This window comes from Sinohyriopsis cumingii, chromosome 14, assembly GCF_028554795.1.
Source record: "Sinohyriopsis cumingii isolate HCF-2022 chromosome 14, ASM2855479v2, whole genome shotgun sequence".
Classification (NCBI taxonomy): Eukaryota; Metazoa; Mollusca; class Bivalvia; order Unionida; family Unionidae; genus Sinohyriopsis; species Sinohyriopsis cumingii.
This window is the reverse complement of record NC_142974.1, coordinates 125905737-125924906: the sequence shown is the minus strand read 5'-3', so window position 1 is coordinate 125924906 and position 19170 is coordinate 125905737. Positions and strand designations below refer to the sequence as shown.

Sequence of the window (19170 nt, the reverse complement as noted above, 5' to 3'; positions counted from 1 at the left end):
GGCTTTACTCATGTTCAGTTTTTAAGATCCATTTGGATGATGGTGTATGCACCATTTTCTACAGATAACTTACCTCTTCGGCTATAACACAATATGTTACATACCACAGTATTGTTTTGTGGACCCTGATCATTGTGCTATACACGGGTTTCCCTGTAATATTAAGTGTAGTGATATATGTTATAATGTATTATAGCCAGCAATTACCCCAGTAACAAAAACCGGGAATCTTAAAAGAAGATATTGGAAAAGAAAATTAGATTACATACCGTATCATATGAACTAATTATTGATTTTGGACAGATACTGCATAAAAGTCGCTGCTTGTGATGGGTGACCGCTTCGATGGCCTAGTGGCTAGAGCGTCCGCCTCGGATGCGGGAGGTGGTGGGTTTGATCCCCTGCCTTGTCATATCAAAGACTTACAAAAATGGTACTTACAGCTGCCTCACTTGGCGCTCAGCATTAAGAGGTTAGTGTTAAGACTGGTCAGCCTGGTGTCAGGACAATGTGACTGGGTGGGACATCATGTTACATGTCTGCGGGATGATGCCCCAAATGCTAGACATCACTGTAAACTGCCACACTGCAGGCATCATAGCGATATGACTGAAAGTTTTTAAAGCTACCTTACAAATCCAAATCACACACACACTCACTGCTTGTGATTGGTAAATGTTTTTTTTTTCTACTGGACAAACACTACATCAGATGACATATGAGTGGTACTTCTGTACACAAACTTGTCTGCGTAGAGGAGGTAGCCCATCGAAGACTCCAAAGGGTGACCAATGTGTTAAAAGTAAACATCTAAGGTAATAACTATTCTTTAATCTACTATGTATGTGAAGTCCAGGTAATCTTGCCCCTTTACTTTTCCAGAAAAGGACAGTGAGCAAGCTTAATATTTCCATCTACTTTTCACGAAGATTTCAATAAACCTCACATTTCTATGGTTTGTCTCCAGTATGTATCCTTTTGTGTATCTTTAAAGTACTGCTTCGACTAAACGTAATATAACAAACTTCACACTTAAATGGTTTATCGCCAGTGTGTATTCTCCTGTGCTTTGTCAAAACGCTACTAACCCTAAACATTTTATCGCAAACATCACATTTGAATGGTTTATCTCCAGTGTGTATCCTTCTATGCGACTTCAAATCGCCACTCTGTGTAAACATTTGATCACAATCTCCACATCTGAATGGTTTATCTCCAGTATGTATTCTCCTGTGCCGAGTCAAAACGCTACTTAGCCGAAACATTGCATTACAAAATTCACATTTGAATGGTTTATCTCCAGTATGTATCCTTCTGTGCATCTTTAATGGACCACTCTGGTTAAACATTTTATCGCAAACTTCACATTTGAATGGTTTATCTCCAGTATGTATCCTCATATGCACTTTCAATGACCCACTCTGGCTAAATGCTTGATGACAAACTTCACATTTGAATGGTTTATCTCCAGTATGTATCCTCATGTGCATCTTTAATGGACCACTCTGATTAAACATTCTATCGCAAACTTCACATTTGAATGGTTTATCTCCACTATGTATCCTCATGTGCATCTTCAATGACCCACTCTGGCTAAATGCTTGATCACAAACTTCACATTTGAATGGTTTATCTCCTGTATGTACTATCTTGTGCCTCGTTAAGTTACTACTCTTTCTAAACGTTTTATCACAAGCTTCACATTTGAATGGTTTATCTCCAGTACGTAAATTTATGTGCTCCTTAAAATCAACACACTTCCTAAACATGTCACCACAAAGTTCAGTTTTCAATGTTGTATCGCCAGTATGTATCCTCAGGGGTGCATTTCCACAAATCATTACGAATAATATTCGTGGATGTTCACGTCAGCGTAACGTAAATATACGTAATGTTACTGAATTCGTTTCATTCACCACAGGAGTCTGATGTTTTATCACTAAAGTCCGATGAAATCTCTGACAACACGAATTTACCTTGTCGGTACTTGAAATTAACACAAGGATTGCAGGTATCACGGTACCAATAGTTTTTCCATAGACCTCTATGCTAACGTTTTGTGAAATAAATATACTTTCTATCCTACTTCAGCATCCATGCCACGCACTGTCATAGAGAACAATGTTAGACTGTCAATTTGACAAGGACAAAACCAGGCACTCCATTGCATTTAAGAGACATAACTCTGCTGGAACTAGACAGGGATAATAGTTATCTAGTCACAACAGTCACATTTTCAGCCATGTATACTACATTTTAAACAAATAAGAAAAAATACAATCTTTTGATTTCATACTTACAGTTTTGATGAAGAGTCATGTGAATTTGATCCAATTCCAACATCACTACTGCATTGCTTAGATCCAGTACTGCCATCACTAACTGATGTTATTAATACCTCTCTCTCGTCCGGAGTATTCCCATCATTTTTCAAAACTGCCATTGTAAAGCCTTTGCTGAAGAAGCCAACACTAGACCATAACGATTTAAAGAACTACCGCCCAGTTTCTAATCTCCCATTCATATCCAAAATCTTAGAAAAGGTTTTTCTATCCCAGCTTGTACCTCATCTGAATTCAAACAGTCTTGTTAGCAACGTACAATCTGCATATCGCCCTTGCCACAATACGGAAACTACTCTTCTAAAAGTAGTTAACGATATTCTCTCTGCATTGGATAGCGGAAAGATTACATTCCTCACCCTTCTTGATTTGCCTGCAGCATTTGACACAATAGACCATGATATATTACTTCACCGTCTCCATCATGTATTTGGCATTCATGATACAGCCTTACTGTGGTTCAAGTCCTACTTGGTCAACAGGACACAAATTGTATCTGCAAATGGAATACACTCCAGCCCAATTGATCTATGTTGTGGTGTTCCACAGGGGTCTGTTCTTGGACCTCTTTTCTTCATTCTATACACTCAGTCGCTCTCAAGTGTCATAGATCATCATCCAGTGTCTTACCAACTGTACGTTGATGGCACCCAAATATACAAATCTAGCCACCCAACTGAAGTTGATGCTACCATCCAAGGTGTAGAGAGGTGCATTTCTGATGTGAAACCATGGGTGACATGTAACAAGCTGCAGATGAATGATGATAAAACTGAGGCCATTCTGATCACAACACAAAGACTTTCTCATTCACATCCTTTACCACAAACAATAAATATCAGCAACACCAACATTAAATTCACACAATCAGTACGAAACCTAGCTGTTACTCTGGACAGTACTCTCACATTGCACCAACATGTCATGAACATATGCAAGGCTGCATATCTTGAGCTGAGACGCATCAGCTCCTTTCGCAAATATCTTTCAGTTGATGCCACTAAAACACTTGTATGTTCATTAGTACTTTGAAGACTGGACTATTGTAACTCAATTATGTCTGGTTCATCACAATATCTGCTCCAGAAACTTCAAAAAATTCAAAACACAACTGTTCGGATCATACTTAGAGTACCACGATCAGAGCACACCTCCCCACTGCTCTGTACCCTACACTGGCTATCCATTCGATCCAGAATCAAACATAAAATTTGTTCTCTGTGCTACGTTTCACTGTCGGACTCTAGTCCAACATACATATCCGACCTCACCTATGTGTACACACCAGCAAGATACTTACGCTCCTCTACTGACAATCGTATACTCATTATTCCCACTATGAAAACAAAGTCATATGGACAGCATTCTTTTGCATACCAGGGCACAGCAACTTGGAATGAATTGCCCACTGACACAAAGACACAGTGATCCAATTCAAGCGTGCTCCCAAAACTCACTTATTTCGACTGCAAGAACAAACTTAAAGACCTAATAATGTTTCCTACCTTAAATATTCTCAGCATGTTTTTTTTTTGTTTTCTAATTTCATGGTGTTTGTTTTTGTAATCATATCATTATATGTTTTTTATCTTATAGGTGTTGTCTTATGTTGTAAAGTTCTTAGAGCTTCTAAAGATTAAGCGCTATACAAAGTCCTCATTATTATTATTATTATTATTTCTGCATACAATGTTCCTACACCTTAAGCTCCCCCCACCTGGGCTGGTACAATTTATACCGTTATATCTGAAAGCCTGACCCTCGCATCCACTCGATTCGACTTTTATCGCTTCAGAATTGCCAAAAAGACTGAGAAACTACTCATATCCATTTAAAATACTATAATGTACCAACGCGTAACTCTCGGACAGCCATCGCATAAATTTAATTAGGTGAATTAACCTTTATCTTTACCAGGTGGAAGTAGCCGATTCTGCTACGGGAAGAATAACACTTTGAAAGTTATCTCACAAAAGAAGATGTTTAAGTTGTCTTATATTTCAGATTGTATCATATGATCATTTTATTTAAATTTCCTGGACAGAAATATCCAGTTAAAGTTAGGATAGTAGAAATGACGGCTGATAACGTCATCACACTTCCAATATTAAGGTCTCACGGGACAGTTTATCTGGTGAATTCTCATCCGACAATTACCTACTGCAGAACAATAAAAATATTTTAAGACTGAAGTTACAAACTAATGATTTTTGTAGAAAGCATGCATGCGAGATTTTGACTGCGGCAATCAGGATAATTCCTTATACAACTGGTAACTCTTATACTGAAACAAAATTGCCACCAACCCCTCTTTTTTACATTCATTTTTGACAGCAAAGAACTATATTAAATATTTCCCTGTGATAAGGCGGCTAAAAGAATCAGTGTGTGCTTTATGCATGAATAAAGTTCACTAGTACTATGACAAATTAGCACACTTTTCATCAATCCTAACCGTCTCGATTTTTAGATATTTTCCTCTGTAGTAGATATAAGTAAATACGTAGGTCAAGTCGGCTGTTCATTTGCAGCCCAACTGACGCATTTGATCTCCAATGCTAGTCTAAATGTGACAGGCAGTCATCAAACAAGCCATCTCGCTTTCAAGCCGAACTGAAAGTAAATCTAAACCACTTTTCAAACTTAGCTTCTGTGTTAATTTTTAAATGCTAGGCTTATCATAATTAGTTTAATGCCTTCTACCTTAAAAATTAGGGAGGTGTCAAAATATGAAACTATCCAGTGAGACCTAAACCCGAGACGGATCCTGGATTCGATAATATTAAAAGACAACACAGATTCTGCTCCGTGATCGATATGAACATAATTGAATGTTGTTTCCAACTTTATACGAAATATAAATGCTTCTATTGTCCATATGTTCCTTTTGTTTTTAATATCTACTTGCACACTGTTGGAATGAATAATTGTAAATAGTCAGAAATGTATTTTGTCAACAAAAATGGAATATTCTTATTATTATTTGTAACATATTTTATCTCATTTAATGCATTACATTACGTGTGCCATATATTCTTAATATACATGTTGGGGAAAAAGAAACGCGCAAGACAGGTTTATAACTTTACTAGCTGAAAACACCCTATATAAAAAACTGCTATATGTTCTATCTAAAGAAATTCAAGAACTATGCATATAATCTATATACGTTAATAGTTTTATAGTAAGAGCACACATCAAAGAGGCGCAAAGGCATGACAAGGACGGCACAGGGACAATTTAAACTGACGATACTGGAAAATACCGAATGTTCATTTTAATGTTATTAAAATTAAAATGTTTTACGTAAAGTGATATATATATATATATATATATATATATATATATATATATATATATATATATATATCTTCACAGTTATTTAGGATTTCTATGAAAGAAATGAAGGTATAGAGAATTAACTATAGAAAATTACAAATATACTCCAGACAGAACGGAAAGTGTTTTCCCTGGATTCCCATAGAAGAATGCTTAAAATTAGTAGGCAGAATTAATATTCTAATACACATAATACTATTATACAGGTTAGAGAAATTTTAATACGTACTCTACGGAGGTTCGAACACAGGTCAACGGGTGGACGGTACCTATCGCCTTGCATGCACACACGAGCCCATATTCCCACACGACTGAGCACACATCACCAAAAAATGATGTTACTCAATCGGTGTTTTATGCACTCTTGGGTAGAAGACACACTCGCATGACGACCTAGTAATTAATTATCATGTATCTACACAGTCATTGTATATATTCTATATACAAAAACACAATTGGGAAGGCAATAGAAATAATGGTTTAAAAAATCCTAATAGCAGTTTAACAAGCTTATATATTGCATAATCAACATTTTGAAACTGTCCTTATACTGCCGCTGTGTTAAATGAGCTAAAGGTAACGCGTCTAATCGCCTACTTGTGACTGTAGCACGCGTTGTCGCGTCTTAATCGGATTTACGTAGAACGTTAATACCATATGCGATAAATTTTATATCTACAGTGAATTGTTTCCAGTATTGTAAGTTTAAAACGTTTCTGTTCTTTTTACTGCCTCAATATTAGTTGAGTGAAATATATATTTAGAAAATATGGTCAACACAAGCAGCAGGGAGGGCGAACAGACCAATGGTCGAAAAACGTCCAAATGTCAAAAATAAGCCTTCCTACAAACGATCGAAAAATAAAAAGCGTCGACAAAATTTTAAAAAAAACGTCGACACTTTACTGAGAAAATCTCTCTGGAATTTTTCTAATTAATATTACTCCATTGTCGTTGGTGATTTTTTCTAGTTTATTATGCACGCGCTTTACGCAATTACGTCTTAATTGAAGTCGCGCCCTCCCTGCTGCTGTAATTAAAAAATTGTTATATCAAATAATGGCACATCCGGAATCGCACACAGCTAGATTAGCCCGAGAGAGTGACTAGAAGCAATTAAGAAATTTCTTCTTGTTAGAGACTCATTTAGAGAAAACTTACGAGCGCAGGAAGCACAAGTTGAATACGAAGAACAGAAAAAGTTACAACTGTCATCAAAGAAGATCTTCTTCCGGTATCAAAACAAACAGCAGAACAAACTGAAAAAATAGCAAGAAGAACTAAACAAACCAAAATGATTTTACGAGATCTTCCAGTTGATATATCTAGGGCTCAACCTCCACCTGTCGATGAAGAAATACTTGAGGGTATTGGACAACTCCGTACTGAGGTCGCCGATGTGAAAAAAAAACTTGCACCTAAAAATAAAACAATAATAGAAAACGTAGAACTGATTAAAAAATTTAAGGAAGGGGTTGTCGAAGATATTAGAAATACTAAAAGTGAAGAACTACCTGAAAAAAATATTAATTAGTATATTTAATAAACCTGGTATTTTAAAACCCGGTCATGAAAAAGTAAGTGATGATAATCTTATTAAATGGATATATCGCGTATATAGAAACAAAAAAAAAACAAGCTAGAGATGATGATTTAGAATACAGAAATCGTGATGAAAAAGTAAAAAGACTTTATAGAGAGAGACTGGAACAAATAGAACAACAATATCAACTTCCTCCACCTCTACAAATGACAGAACAACAACAATCTTCTTCACCGAGTCAAAAGTTGATGTCAAAACTTAAAACAATTGAATAAGCAAGAAAACAAAGGGAAAAGGAAGATCTGGAATTGGAGGAAATTAGACGATGGAAAGGATTATACTCACCAGGTAAGGAAGAAGGAGCAACGTGAAGAGGTTTGGGAAATAATTTTGTTTGTCCTGATAATATCGTCAATGACGTGTCACGGTTAGAAGTTCTTATAGGAGAAAAACGTGCCGGAAATAATTCACCAAAAATAATTAATGAAGCAGCTGATATTTGTCAGTGATTATTCCTGGGTGGTATTATGGATATCGGTGTTTACCGGGAACTTATCGATGAACTTGTTGATGATTAGTCACCGCGATTAGACAAATGGTAAATAAAATAAGATGATCGTACACAATAATCATCGTAAATCCGTACCGGTCAGAGTAGTGAACTCACGACTACCAGTCTACAGAGCAATTTACGGAGATGGACTTGGTGATGTTATTCAGGGATTATTTAGAAGGTTAGCTCCAAAAGTAGCACCTGTTGCAAAACAATTATCGATGAAAGCTATCGATGTTGTTCGTGAATAAGCTCCTGGTGCAATTATCAATGTTGCTGGTAAGGCGTTCTCGGCGATCAAAGATAGACTAGCACGATTAATAAGACGAAAACGACAACCAGTAAAATTACTGAGTACTGAAGTGATGCCTGCAGATGTCAGTAAAATAATAAATCAAGCTGCAAATCAAAAACTAGCGGAACTAGGAGATCGGGGACTCGGTGAATCGGGAAATAATATCTCAAGTTTAATATCCGGAAGTGGAATTTCCCGAACGCGGTAATCCACGTGTTAAACGAAAACGTTTATAATAAGATGTTCAAGCGCATGTCCGACACAGCATTTGACATGGAAGCACCTGGCCTTAAAGATGAGTCCGTACGTGATTATCAGTTTTATTCTTATGACGCACGATTACCAAATCAACGTGGAAGAATTGAACTACAAATTCATGACACAAGTATATATTTCTTACCCGCTGAGGCTTTTATTGAGGTAGAAGGTACAATTGTAAGAACAAACGACGCTAATTACGCAGATGCAGCACAGGTTGGTTTTGTCAACAACGGGATCATGGCACTGTTTGATAGCGCCACATATATGGTCGATGGAAAAAATATTGAGTTAATTCAGAAAGATGTCGACGTTGCTACAACAATAATAGGATTGGCAAGATATTCTGATGATTATACAAGATCAGCAGGTCCCACGATGATGTTTGTGAAAGATAATTATGGACACCCTGAAAGCGATCCGTATAATATAAGACGACCAAGAAATTTTGCCGGAAACGCTGATGCTGATGTGACTCCAGTAGTTCATAGTGCTAACCAAATTTCAACTTGGGATTTGTAACGCGTAAAAATATGTTGCTAGGAGCCAATAGAAGTTTTTCATGTACAATTCCACTATCGCATATTTTTGGATTTTGTAGGAATGTTAGAAAAGTTATTTTTGGAGCTAGACACATGTTTGTGTTTGTAAGAAAGGGTGATGATAATGATGCTCTGTGGAGACCTGCTGGTGATGCTGGTAAAGTAGTATTAGCAATATTTTCCTTGTGGATGCCGGTAATGACTCCAACGATCGGAGAAGAACAGAAATTGCTTTCTTTCATGGACACAGGTGGTAAATCCCTGTTGTCATGGTTGACAACAAGCATGGATAGTATACAAAGTGATACTAACGGTCAGTTTACATGGCATATAGCATCACAACAAGGTGTTTCAGCACCACGGCATATTTTTATTGCGTTTTAGAACTACGATCGTTTAAATAATCAGGAACGTACTCATATGATATTTGATAAACTGGGTATCACAGATATTTCTTTACGGATAAACGGACAACAAGAACCAACGGAAAATTTACAACTTAATTATGAACAAAATCATATAGGACGTGTATATCGTCGTTTGATGTCATTCATGGGATGTGATCAAAATGTGGATACCGGTTTGCAAATATCACAACATGATTTCAGAACTTTGTATCCTACCTATTATTTTTCGCTGCAGCATCTTGATCTACCAAAACAATCTGTCGTTGATATACATCTCAAAGCAACATTAAATACAGGTGGTGGTGTTGATTATAGAGTAATCGCGGTCATACCCAGCGATAAAGACATGTTACTTGAAGGTGCTAGCGGTCGAATGAGTCATTGATGCACCAGTGGAAAATCTTTAATCATTATTTGGAGCGTGGTAAGTATTTATCATAAAATGTCGTACAGTCATGTCAATGTCATTTTGACTCCCGGTCAGGTGAAGAAACTTCAATCAAAAAACGCCAACAAATGCGGAACAAAAATATCACTAAAGCGAGATCAGATTTCTAGTGGCGGTCCAAACAAATTATCGTTGACAAATAATCAGACCAAACATCAAGGACATGTTTAAAACAGGTGGTATTTTTCCACTTCTCGCGGCCATTCCAGCATTAATAGCTGCTGCTGCTACAGCCGTAGAAAACGCAGCCGCGTTAGGTGCTGTTGGAACAGCTGCTGAAATGGCTCTAAAGAAAGCAACAGGAAAGGGATACAAAAAAAGGGACGCGGCCTAAGATTACCAGGATCTCGCTGGGGAAGAGGTGTGAGGCTTCCAGGCTCACTTCGTTAGACGTTCCAGCATCAAATTTTGATTTACTTAATGCTGCTAAACAACTAAAAATATCTGCCTTTAGAGGTGTTTTTATGCGAGATCAATTACCGAAACAACCGAAGGAACTCGAAACGGGTATTATTAATCTCGACTCGAATTCAGGACCCGGTACTCATTGGGTATCTTACGCAACTGATCCACGTGGAATCGTTTATTTTGATTCGTACGGATTAGCTCCACCCGTTGAATTTATCAAGTATGTCGAGCCACTTCAAAAAAAAAGTTTGGTATTCGACATTACCAACACAAACAATGACAGATCCGCCAATATGCGGCCGTGAAGCAATTAATGTACTTAACGCTATATCAAAATCATCCAAACCGCCACATAAAGTTGTGCATGATTATACAAGTAACCGCTTCGTTGCGCGCAAGGTGTTTTAAACAGATCAAGGATCTTATATAATGGTTGATATTTACGGAAGATCTTCCTCTACAAGTAAAAAAAAGTATAAAAGTAAATCCGATGACATCGATTTGTCAAAGTACGCGACTAAAGATGAACTTGCCGATGTTATGAATCTTGCTGAAGTTGACCGAGATGAAGTTGTTGTTTTTCAGGACCGATATGGTGTTTTAAAAACGAGTAACATCAAATGGAATGATATAGTTCGACGAGTACTCGGTGCGGTCACGGATAACATCCCTGTGTTCACTAATGACGGAAAAATCAGGGATTCAGGTATGTCGTTTGCAACCATCAGAAATGAAATTGCAAGAAGCGTTGCTAATCGTTTGAAAAACACCGGCGACAAAATGACGGGAGAACTCAGCATGAACGGGAATAAGATAGTAGTTTTGAGAGATCCAACGTCTGACGAAGATGCCGCAACGAAGAAATACGTCGACACCAACTACAACACCGTAGATGGTAAATTATCCACGTTGACGGCCGAGTATGATGTTCACGTAGACGCGTTTGGAAGACTTCGTAGAAATATTCAAAAATTTAGCGAAGCCGCAGATGAATTTTTTGGTACTCCGCCCACCGCTATATAAAACTCTCTGATATCAAGACGAATACTGACATAATTAAAAAAACACTCGAAGACATCGTAGCGGGGATTCCTGAGATCGTCAATAAAGTTAGTCTGATTAAAATTTCACCTGGAATAACTCCCGGGTATATTACCAACATCGTATACATGGTATCATCTGGATTCGCAACATGGTTTGAAAAAAATAAAACTATTAAATATACTGCAACAGTCACTGGCGTGTACAGGCTATCTGTGTTCAGTGCTGAAAAATTTGAGATATTTACAAAGTATCTATGGCGACATTCCACCGATAGGTTTTCCGGGGTTGTGTCTGTTGTATTAAATAAAGGAACCGAAGAAGAATTTATGCTGGAAGCAGCTGATAAGACATTAAACGCAACATCTTACTGTTGGTATTTGGAATTTGTAGCTGAAACACCTCAATTATTTACTGCACAAAATATAATGAGTACCTCAATCAACGATGCCTCTCATTATAGGTACAATCAAGCGCGTGAATGGCAAGTAAAATTAAAAGATATCATCGAACAATATATGGTGAAAATAAAAAAATATCATCGACGACTGGTTATCGTCGACGTGATTGTTTATTCAGTATCCGCTGTTGTTGCTGGAACAGGTGTTATATTGTCAACAATGACAATGATGGCACCAGTAGCCGTAACAATCTGTATTTCAGCCACAAAAACAATTGCAGGTGTTCTTAATATCGTTACAAAAAAAAATATATACCTGCAGGAATGAAAAATTATCCGATTACATAATAAAATTGCACAGCGACGGTCGCATATTCCAAATTATCTTCGTTGTTATCAGCAAGCCTCAGCGATGGAATAATTTCTGATTTTGAGTTTTCAGAAATGATTAAAATATATAACAGTGCTGTTAAAGGTACGAGTATTAATAATGACATCACTGACAACGTCAGTAGAGCTACTCCAGCAGATCGTGACAAACACAGCTCCACCAAAAACAACAATGATCTTGGTAAGCTCGACTAATCCTGAATTTAACGTTAATTTTCCAACTGCGATTGGCGCGAATGAAATCGCGTTAGCACAATTACGAGTATACTACAGCTGGCCAAACATCAGATCGAAATCATTTAATGGTACACCAGCAAATAATTCGCTTGTGTTTGCTAATAAGAACAAACCAGATGGAACACCTGATTGGGTCGTTGTTGGAATACCAACTGGCAGTTATGAGATCGAGGAAATCAATGAAGAATTTCAACGTAGAATAAAATCAATAACAGGAAAAGAATCAAAAATATCAATTGACGTTCATGAGCCAACTTTATCAGCAACGGTTGAAATACATTCACCTGATTACGCCGTTGATATTTATCAATCATCGATAAGAAATGTGCTAGGTTGGCATGAAATCTCGCCAGAGCATCATGGATCATCAGAACCGAAGTTACGTGAATTTCTCACCGACGAAGCAAAACTTATAACGGTTCCAGGATATCGATTTTCTCGACAGTATCGAGCATGGAGAGATTCTGTTGCTGCTGGTGGTGGAAAACTTATTACACCAACATTTCCTCATTTTGTTGTTGTTGATGTGACAGCTTCAACCACAAATGTTGGTGAAAAATATATCAGGATTATATCTGACGAAATTAAGGCCGAGTTTACAAATACATCAGCAACATTAACACAGTTGTTTAAAAATTATATCCTGGAGTATCCTAATAAAGATCTGAAAAGGAAACTTATTGAAACAATACAACATCTGAATCAAATTATATTAGATCTTAAATACGTTAATCGGTATTTTATTGATGTCATAAATGAAGGTATTCTTCCGCTTAAGACAGGTAAAAGTACCAAACAAACTTATCTTGATTATTATAAGATAAATGAAGCAGATTTATTAAATTTTATACTACCATGATTTGCCACCGACGACTTGACAAAATCACTCAAGGATCTTATCAACGAAAACTTTCCTAAAATACTTGATACATGGAAAAAATAACTCCACCGGAGTTTATTCTCAGACACAACAATGACCCGTACGAAGGCGGTAGACATGTTTCACCAGGATTCGTTAATATAACATCAACGATCGCAGTCAATCTTCTTTGTGACGTAATCGATGGCAGCTATCAAATAGATCTTGGAAAGTCAAATCAGGCTCAGCAAGGATATATTCTATACACCTTCATTCCACAAGTATCTTCTGGGAGTTTAATCGTGCAAGAGCCAACCAATCCTGTTTATCTACGTACACATAATCAGTATTTGTCACGAATAAATTTCAAACTCACCGACCACCTAGATCGATTAATTGACCTGCGCGGGGAGGAATTAATTGTGACTCTACATGTGAAATCTTAAGATTTCTGTCTTAAAGACTTTTATCGTAATGATTTTTGATCATAGATCTTTGATCTTAATATTTTATTTTAGTTTATCAGAAATATTTTATTTTTTCTGAAATATTTTATTTTATTTTATCAGAAATACTTTTTAATTTTTCTGAAATATTTTGTTTTTCTGAAATTGATGGGGTAGTTGATACTCAGAATCGTGCAAACCAATCAATTTCGTAATTTTGATTGGGTAGTTGGTACTCAGAATCGTGTAAACCAATCAATTTCGTAATTTTGATGGGTAGTTGGTACTCAGAATCGTGCAAACCAATCAATTTCGTAATTTTGATAGGTAGTTGGTACTCAAAATTATGTAAAATGATAAAATTTTATGATAAAAAATATTTCTGATAAAATAAAATAAAATATTTCAGAAAAAATAAAATAAAATATTTCTGATAAAATAAAATAAAATATTTCTGATAATATAAATATTTCTGATAAAATAAAAAAACATGTTTCTGAATAATATAAATATTTCTAAATAAAATGTTTCTGAATAATATAAATATTTCTGATAAAATAAAATAAAATATTTCTGATAAAATAAAATAAAATATTTCTGAATAATATGAATATTTCTGATAAAATATTACACGTGCTCGGTCGTTTCATGATCTGACATAATTTTTCTTAATTGTCTTATACGAGTGCTAATTATTTTCTTTGCTTCGTACTCGCGGGATAATCCCGTTCGAATTTTTTCTACTGCAGCAGAGAGGGGAACGAATTCCTTCACTTGAACATCTTCTACAGTAGCTAGCGACTGAAACATCGCCGCCTGAATTCGTTTTATGAACCTATATTCAGATGATAGTGTGTGTATTCCTTGGTTCTTACGTTCTTGCAAAATTTCAAAATCAGAAATTATTTTTTCAGGATTTAGTTCATTAGATATATTAATTCCATTTTTTTCTAATTTTATAATAGCAGAAATAATATCATTAATATTTTCGTAGTTCATTATTATATAGTATTTATATATATATTTAAATCAAAAAAATATATCCCCATGTGAACCCCTAATTGAGTGTTTTAGCGAGATCAGGAGGATGTTTCAAGGACAGCACAACATATACAATGAATGACAATCCCTACATCAACCTCTATTCGAGTGTTTCAGCAAGTTCAGGGGGTATATGGAATATATACAATGAATGAATGACAGTACAACATAAATCTTAATTAAGGACGGCACAAACATATATGGAATATATACAATGAATGACAATCCCCACATGAACCTCTATTCGACTGTTTTAGCAAGTTCAGGGGGTACATGAAATATATACAATGAATGAATAACAGAACAAACATATATGGAATATATACAATGAATGACAATCCCCGCATGAACCCCTAATCAAGTGTTCTAGCGAGTTCAGGGGGTACATGAAATATATACAATGAATGAATGACAGTACAAAAATATATGAAATATATACAATGAATGAATGACAGTACAAACATAAATCTTAATTAAGGACGGCACAAACATATATAGGGCCATTCTCTACGCTCAACAGATTTTGAAACACACACCCCACATAATCAGCTCGTGGGTGATACAAAACATGTATCCACCACCGGTAACGTGGTGGAGGGGGGTATCTTTTTTCTGTTGAGTTTTGAGGGCTGGCGGGACCCCAATTAATTATAAAAATCACTAATAAGCGTAACCACCGACAGTTGTCAGTCATGGGACTCGATGGCCGGGCCTCGAGTTCAGTAATTCTACACGCATGCAATAAGCCACGGAATCATCTGACAAATATATGTTTCAGAAATTATTATATCGGTTTCTGAATAGATTGTATATATTTCTGTATGGATATAATAAAACAGCGATTTCTGAATGGATTATATATATTTCTGCAATAAAACAGCGGTTTCTGCCTTGAAAAAAATAGTCTTTTATCATAATAGCGAAAGCATCCTAAAATTGAATATTTTTCACCCACTGTACCATCAAATATTGTATAGTTACCTACAGATCAGTTTCTGAACACACTGTAAATATATAAATGTAACAGCGTGTTCTGTCTCGATTTCTCGTAACAGATTGTAAATATCTGTACTCAAACAGCGTGTTCTGCCTTGATAACATACATGTACATCTCCTACCAGTGCACCATCAAACATTTTATTACCTACAGATCGGTTTAAATATTTCTGCATTGTAACAGCGGTTTCTGAACAGAATGTAAATATCTGCATTAAAACAGCGTTTTGCCTCGATTTCTCGTAACAGATTTAAAAATAACTCGCTACATTGTACGATATAAAATACGTTTATTCTTCTATTTTGTACGTTAAAAAACCATAAATATCTTTCTATGAGTATAATTATTGATATCAATTACGACGTAGATGATTAATTAACTAATTAGGACGATGAAAATCAGAAATCTACGGAGAAATATATATTTACAGAATTATCTCCCTTTCGCTAAAGTCGAAAAAGTAGGTAGTATAAGAGTGAGGATTTCTAATAAAAAAAGATAAATAATTACATAAATAGTTAATAAATATAATTCTACGTAATTACTTGATAGTGATGATAATGTATCTTATTAACAATATTGGAAGGTGATTTTCTGTTTATATTTTTTTGAGAAAGCGGATTTGGTTATATTTTCTGCGACAAAATATACCGAAGACATACAAATATCATAATACTTGCCAGCTGAATTCATTGATTGAAATATAATTTCTTCACTGGTTTCTGTTTTTGTAGATTTAACTAATCTTGCAATTTTTTCATGTTTACCATTATTACCACGTGCAGAGTTCTCGCTATGTGTAATAGCTTGAAGAGTGGATAAACTTTTACAGGTTTTCACACCGTTGATGTGATTGATCACAAGACCATCTTGGATGAACCCTTGTGACACTCGTATACGAAACGGTGACAGAGATAACTTTTCTTTTTATCAGCACCAAACGTAAACATTAGATAGCCAGTATTAATGACAAAACCGACTTGTTTTTTCAACCTACAATTTCTGATCACACCATCACGATTTGATTCGTAGTTATTACAGGATGTGGGACAAATCCATTTTGTTCCATTATACAACAATATCATTTGTTTAAATCATAACTTGTCTGAAAATTTAGTTAAATAATCCACCACGGATTTTATAGCTCCGTCATTGACATTATTTTTTTATCATAGTATCTTTTAAGTTCGCGATATTTTTACCACCGCAATTGGCACATAACTCTCTTTTACCTCGTACTCCAACACCACATCGCAGACATGGTATTAGTCCTAAACAACCTCTATGAATGGACTGCAAATTAATCCCGAAGAATTCCTTCCTGGAGGGTTTACTGCAGGGAGTTAATGATCCGATCATCAACCATTTGCACTTGTTCTGTTGAGACATTGTATATATATAATATTTTTATTTAAATACTTGTCTGAAATATAATATGGATGAGTTTGAGAGATTATCCAGAATCAAGCCTTGGAAAACAAGTAAATTCAACCTCGACAGGATATCTTCTGATTTACCAGTAAAACATCTAGTTGATAAGAAAAATAACAGTTTGATCAATAAAATTCACGATGCCAAGAAAGAATTTCACGCAGATGGCGCATCTCATGTATGGTCAACGTTAAAGATTACACGCGACAACGATATCATCGACGCTACGATGAATGACAAACGAGGGGCAGCTATTATTGAGCAGCTCGATGATAGAAGTTATCTTTTTAGAATAAAATTTGTCGTGTTAACAGAAACAGATAATTGGATTATACGTGACAAATATGATCCTGTCATTGGTAATAAAAAAGTTATATTAAGTAAAAATTCCAAACCAGGAGCGCTGACTGGCATTGACAAACCGTATTATGAGCGAGCGTATCCTGTAACAGCAGTAAATTATGGAATTTATCCGATAAATGAAAACCCCAGCATTAATAAACCAGCCCCAATGAGATTTTCAAAACTAAATTGTGTAGCCGAGCGAGTAACGGAACATTTTACCGTTTCGACTCGTGGAAACGGCCTAACGGATAAAAGACGTAAAATAATAAACGAGTGGGGAGAAATGGTTAAAGATACCGGAGCGTCTATCAAAGATGTCGCTGAGTTAGGAAAAAACCTAAAATTCCCAATAACCGTAAAAACAATAACAGGGGGGATTTTGTATGAATCAAAATATAAATGAAAAGGAGCTTCGATCGAAATTATTGATCATAACGCGCACGCATGGACTAGCGCAGTAACACTATTTCCACGAGATCGGATTGTTAAATTTTATCAAGGAAATATTTTTGATTTTATTAACGAAATAAGTAAAAACGATCCTGTGTCAGTATGGCTGTTTCAGAGTTCTGAAAACGACGATCTGATTATTAGATCAGATGGAAGTATTTGTACCGAAGAAAAAATTAAGTTCGATCAGTTTGTACGACCAAATGGTGTTATTTATCGAACAGATCTTCTCCACGAAAAAATGAAAATCTTGCGCTGCAATATACTGATGACACTGACGAACTATTGAGCAACTGTTTTGCTGCTCCGTCAGTTGCGGATCATTTTTGTAGAAAGAAAAATTCGTGGATGCCAACTCGGTCTGATTTTCTTGATGATGTAATACTGAGTTGTGTCGAATACGGACACGGTGGATTGTGGAATACTAAATACGATCATAGAGATGTTATTTCAGTTGATATGGTTGCGTGTTATCCTGGAAGTTTTCTTGGATACGGAGATTGTTCTGTGTACTTTGAGCGATTCGGCCATCTGACGCACGAGATGACACGAGTATCGATAAATGGACCATTACCGGATCATGACTTAACTGGATTTGCTTGTATCGAGTCATTTGAAATGTCTAAAGATCTCCATGCGATTTGTTATACTTGGTTTGGAAAACATTTTTCAGAAAAAATGTGGGCACCAATAGTACTATTATGGTATATGCTTGATTGTGTGATATTAACACTATTGATTGTAAGTGAAGCAATTATATCATATCGTAAACAAACCGAAGTTTGGTTACCACAACAAAAGAAATATTCTGATGATGAAAACTCTGATATAACCGATTACGAGAATAAAATTACAAAAGATCTCGGGAGAAAAGTAATCGGTAAGTTCACTCAAGGAGGAGCATATGATCAAGGACGACATTGTACAAGACTGAATATGGATGATGCTGAGTTAGATTTTATAAACGCTGATACAACGAATAGAAATACGTTTATAAGTCGAGAAATAGCTTTCTTGTCAAATGGAAATAAACTAGGTACAATTGTGAGCTATATAGACGGTGAGTCACCGCAGTTTACTCATTTAAGATCATCGATGCTCGCGTACGTTTCAATAAATCTATTATCGATGATAAATAAAGTTTCTACACTCGCTGTCAGAGTCGCTACAGATTCGTTTTATATCAATAAAAAATATTCAGGATTACAAGAACAACTGCATATCGGAACTTGTGCATCATGGGTTCGTGGAGAATAAAAAAAGAAAATACACTTTATTATTCCGAATCAGCTGATGTTGAAGTTAAAGATATTTATTGTAAAAAAAAGAATCAAATATTAAAGCTATCATCGACAACTTCGTTGTTACCATCGGTGTACGATCCAGTAACTAGAAATA

The 19170-nt window shown here is 35.8% G+C and overlaps 1 pseudogene; it reads right to left on the bottom strand.

The window, feature by feature from the left end:
* Nucleotides 1–932: 932 nt before the first annotated feature.
* LOC149784790 (uncharacterized) lies at nucleotides 933–2145 on the bottom strand (annotated as a pseudogene).
* Between the last annotated feature and the right edge of the window lie 17025 nt (nucleotides 2146–19170).